The sequence below is a fragment of the Anarrhichthys ocellatus genome, unplaced genomic scaffold (assembly GCF_004355925.1).
Source record: "Anarrhichthys ocellatus isolate YVR2014 unplaced genomic scaffold, GSC_Weel_1.0 scaffold43, whole genome shotgun sequence".
Classification (NCBI taxonomy): domain Eukaryota; kingdom Metazoa; phylum Chordata; class Actinopteri; order Perciformes; family Anarhichadidae; genus Anarrhichthys; species Anarrhichthys ocellatus.
In genome coordinates this window covers 2,575,909-2,581,270 of record NW_022280073.1, presented here as the reverse complement: position 1 = coordinate 2,581,270, position 5,362 = coordinate 2,575,909, and the positions used below count along the sequence as shown (strand labels likewise).

At 49.6% G+C, this 5,362-nt stretch overlaps 1 protein-coding gene across 2 annotated transcripts in view; it reads right to left on the bottom strand.

Moving 5' to 3' along the window:
• tsnare1 (T-SNARE Domain Containing 1) overlaps nucleotides 1–5,051 on the bottom strand; it is a 153,590-nt gene extending 148,539 nt beyond the window's left edge. The window contains exon 1 of one of the 2 annotated variants that reach the window (XM_031868652.1): nucleotides 4,985–5,051. The gene's annotated coding sequence lies outside the window, so the exon portion shown is untranslated. The remainder of the gene's footprint in view (nucleotides 1–4,984) is intronic. The other variant, XM_031868648.1, reaches the window with a different exon arrangement.
• Between the last annotated feature and the right edge of the window lie 311 nt (nucleotides 5,052–5,362).

Below are 5,362 nucleotides of genomic sequence, written 5' to 3'. Positions count from 1 at the left end.
TTTTTTTTTTTTTTTTTCAGCCTCCAGCTTACCCTAGTAGCCGCCACAGGCATCAGCGTCCTGCTGAGAGGCCGGACCGCTACCCATACAACCTTACCTACGTCCCCCCCAGACAACCTCCAAACTTGGGGTCTAACAGTCACCCCCCGCCCCCCCCAAAAGCCTCCAGAGGCAGGGGGGCCAGGAGATGTCTCCGGGCCGGCTGTTGGGGTTTTCCTCCCAGCAGCAGATTTCCAAGGGAGAGTGGTTCACGTCTATCGACGCCTATTCCTATGTTCCCATGGTGCATCACCACAGGCAGTTTCTACGTTTCGCCTTTTAAGGCCGCCACTTTCAGTCCAGGGTGCTTCCATTCGGACTCTCCCATCTCCCCATGGGTGTTCACAAGGTGTGTTACTGCTGTCCTTTCCCCCTGCAATCACAGGGCATGAACATACTGCCGTACTTAGATGACTGGCTGACCTGGGCGCCATCCCGGCTTCAGGCGCCACAGGACACTGCTCGCCTTCTCTCACATGGCCCGGTGGGCCTCAAGGTGAACATGGAGAGGAGCTACCTGAGCCCTTCTCAGAGCATAACCTTCATTAGTGTGGCCCTATGAGGGCCTGTCTGTCGCCCCAGCATGTGGACAACAACCCCCACAACCTCTCCCCCTTCCGAGGGGGCAGACGGTTGCCCTACATCCTTTTCTCCGACTATTGGGTAAACTGACAGCTGCCTCAACTGTCGTTCCCTTGGGTTTGCAGATGGCTGAACAGCCTTCACTTGGATGCCAAGTGGCACAGATACAGGGCAATAATATTATCAAAACAGTGCCTACTCACTCTATCCCCATGGAGGGAGAGTGCATATCTGGCAAACAGTGTCCCCATGGGCTCGGTTCCATTCCACCAGGAGATTGTCACAACAGATACCTGCCTCTCAAGGCGGGGTGCAAGGGACAGAACAGGACAGCTTGGGGGCAGTTGTCTGCTCAAAGACCGCAGGGGCAGGTCAAGGTTCTAGAGCTAGCGCTCAAGCACTTCCTTCCATATTTGAAGGGAAAGCATGTGCTTGTCCGGTTGGACAGCACCTCTGCTGTGATTTCACATAAACTATCAATGGGGCACCAGATCTGCAGAAGTTGCTACAGGGATCACCGTGCCCTTCTGACTTGGGAGGCCCCTCGCCTGACCAGCCTGTGGGCAATGTACCCACCAGGAGAACGGAACCAGGTTGTGGTTTTCCTGTTCCGTCACAAGCCTCCACCGTGAGAGTGGCGGCTGCATCCAGACGTGTCGACCCACTGCCCCCACTGGGTCTCCCTGACGGAGAGGAGATCTACCTGCCTGCAGTACAAAAACAGGTGGAAGCTGTTCTCTGACTGGTGTGCGGCTCAGAACAAGGTCCCAGTACAGCGCCCCGTGCCTGCTGTACTGAGTTTCTACAGTCCCTCCTAGATAAGGGCCGGTCTCCCCTGCATGGGACCTACCCTTGGTACTGGACACTTTATGCTTGTCTCCTTTTGAACCCCTGGCACAGGCGGAGCCGAGATGGCTATCGGCCAAAACGTTTTTTCTCCTCGACTCCCTGCTCATTGTTCTTTAACAGAGCAAACCTCAGCAAAGAACTGCCTAAATACAGACAGCATATTAAGTGTAGCACCAGGGACAAAAACACACTGGACCACTGCTACACTGTAATAAAGGATGCATACCGCTCAGTACCCCGTGCAGCTTTGGGACTCTCTGATCACTGTCTGGTCCATCTTCTCCCAACCTACAGGCAGAAGCTAAAATCTGCAAAGCCTGTGGTGAAGACTGTGAGGAGATGGACCAACGAGGCAAAGCTGGAGTTACAGTCCTGTGTTTTTGAGGCTGCTGCTACAGACCTGGATGAGCTCACTGACACTGTGACATCATACATCAGTTTCTGTGAGGACATATGGGAGCCGACTAAAACCTTTTGCACGTATAACAACAATAAACCCTGGTTTACTGCAAGACTCAGGGAGCTTCGTCGGGCTAAGGAGGCCTACAGAAGTGGGGACAGGATCCTGTACAACCAGGCCAGAGACACACTGACGAGGGAGATCAAGGTAGCAAAGAGAAGCTACACTAAAAAGCTGGAAAAAAGGTTTTCAGCCAACGACCCCTCGTCAGTGTGGAGAGGCCTGCAAGTACTCACCAACTACAGGAGACCCCCCCCCCCCACACACACACACACTGAGGACATTCACCAACTGGCTGACAACCTGAATGTGTTCTACTGCAGGTTTGATAAGCCCACTTCAACACACCCCAACTGCCCCGTTATCAAACAACCACCTACACCCCCTGCCACTTCCTCACCTCTCCCAACCGACCCCCCACCGGCACTGAGGATCTGCGAAGAGGAAGTGAGTCGGCTCTTTCCCAGACAGAAGATCAGGAAGGCACCATGCGCAGACTGTGTGTCACCCTCCTGCCTGAAAGTCTGTGCTTACCAGCTGGCCCCCATCTTCACGCAGATCTTCAACCGATCACTGGAGCTGTGTGAAGTCCCCTCATGCTTCAAATGCTCCACTATCATCCCGGTCCCCAAGAAATCCTCCATCACAGGATTAAATGACTACAGGCCCATCACCCTGACGTCTGTGGTCATGAAATCCTTTGAGAAACTGGTGTTGACCCATCTGAAGGACATCACAGGGCCCCTGCTGGACCCCCTGCAGTTTGCCTACCGTGCAAACAGGTCGGTGGATGATGCAGTCAACATGGGACTGCACTACATGCTGCAACACCCCGACTCCCCAGGGACATATGTAAGGGTTCTGTTTGTGGACTTCAGCTCATTGTTCAACACCACCATCCCGGAAATACTCCAACCCAAACTCTCCCAGCTCACTGTGCCAGCATCCACCTGTCAGTGGATCACAAACATCCTGTCAGACAGGACGCAGCAGGTGAGGCTGGGAAACATCACATCCAGCACCCGGACTATCAGCACTGGCACCCCCCAGGGATGTGTGCTCTCCCCACTGCTCTTCTCCCTCTACACCAACAAACTGCACCTCAGAGGACCCAACTGTTAAACTCCTGAAGTTCGCAGACAACACAACGTTCATCGGCCTCATCAGGGACGGTGATGAGTCTGCGTACAGACGGGAGGTTGAACAGCTGGTCCTCTGGTGTGGTCAGAACAACCTGGAGCTGAACAGGCTCAAAACTGTGGAGATGACAGTGGACTTCAGGAGGAGCCCCCCTCACCATAGTGAACAGCACTGTGTCTGCTGTGGAGACCGTCAGCTTTCTTGGATCCACAATCTCCCAGGACCTGAAGTGGGCCTGCGATACACTGAATCATCACTGAATAATCATGACAATGGGCAGATAATCAAATACCAATTACAATAACAAATAGGCAGATGAAAGAAAAGTGGTAAGAGAGCTATCTGCTGTCCAGATCCACTAGATGAGCAATGAGTCATGCAGAGAACACCCACCATTCAGCATCCTGTTACATATCCTCTGGCTGACACACCACATAGAAAGAATTAATCTCAGACATGCCAAAAAATATGGAGAGCTCAGATTATATTATTAAACTTGAGCAAACACTCATCCGCTTTTCTAACTTTTATAAGTTATGTAATATGTAAATAAAACATGTGATACGGTGAATCATATCTGCAACACACAATTGTACACCTACACACACATTACAGGGACTACTTAGTTCATATTCAGAAAACCATCATTTATTCTATTTCCTCTGTTGTTGTTGTTATTTTTTTGTCCGGCTGTGCTTTGCTGTATTCTGGTAATTTAATTGTATTATTTTCCAGGAAGTGAAACTAATCCATCTTAAAACATCTTGCTAACCAGCTAGCCTCCTGTTTTGTAAGACCACTTGTACCTTGAGGGGTGATAGTGAGTCACTGCAGCGTCCAGTCTGTCCTCAGTCCAACATGAGAGGACAAAGAAGTAGCGCTGCCCCGAGGGCTTGTCAATAATACGTCCATGCTCCGTGTGAGTTGTGTTAGTTTGTTTATTGTGAAAAGTCTTCCCACCGCCAGGAGTGTGCGGCATATTCAGCCAGTGCAAACCCAAGCACTTAAGGTCGGGAGTAGACCCCCCCCCCCCCCAAACCGGAAAGCCTTTTGCACAGGACATGGGACCAGAACCCCCCAGCAGTGACACAGAGTGTGTGACAGTTGCTGTAATGGTTAGCTCTGACTAGCAGCTCTACTTCACTGTCCATGCTACACTGAGCGGTGGTCGGTCAGTCTCCCCTGTGTCACTTAATTGTAAATGGGTATATCAATGGTTATTTAATGGACATAGTGGTACTAGAGTAACACAGAATGATACTGTATATGTGATCTTAGGGTTATTATATAGTGTCAGTTACAAATGAGCTGTCAATAGAAACCCTCCTTGCCCTCACTTAACTGCCATATTTGCACCAATTAGTTGACCTACTTGATTTTTAAACATAGGAAATCCCCAAAAGAACACACACTGAACTTTGGAAAAATACTGCTTCAAAATACATAAACCCAATGTCCTAAGACTCAAACTGTGGAAGTGGAAAGGAGAATAGGAAGGAAATAGAAAACAAGAATCATCCATCCACATTTGGCTGCCAGAAGGACAGACAGCTCTTATGTTAAAAGAGGAACTGGTTGTAACACACACACAGCCATCCCTTCTCGCTGTCATATTTCTGCATACCTCCAACAATGTGGGCTCCTTCCAAAGACACACAGTCCTCACGCACAACCTAAGGGCACGTGTTTACAGCAGACAGATTTACACACTACAAACATCTGTGCTTCCTTGTTGTCTATAGAAAGCCATGGCGAGGCATCCCTGATGGCCTCCCATCCCCCCTCACCCCTGCCTCCCATCTCAACCCCTCCCCTTCTCCTCTTCTTCCTCACATGTCTTTGTGTGAGATGCAGCATCCGTCACTAAAGGCAGAAAAACACAGGGAGAAAAGGAGGGATTCCTCCAGCTTTTACCTTTCAATGTAGGGAGTGATGTGGGCTCAGATGTTGCTGCTCCTCAGCCTCGCTAACAACATCATGTGACCAGACCACCTGCTCTGCTGCCTGGTCATATGACCGGATTAGTTTCCGGCAAGGATCTCTGGGATTTGTAGTTGAGGGGATGGCAGAGATGGGATTTCATTCTAAATAAGATACTGTGTGGTGGTTAAAAAGCATAACTGAAATAATCCGGGAGAGGTGTGAATTCACTTAGCCTAATTATGAATCATTGATGACTATTTCAATATATTTTGATACAATTTAATTTAATGTATCGAAACAATAGAGCAATAACAAGATATAAATCGGCCATTAAAATGTGTTTTAGATGTAGGGACTATAAATTGTTGG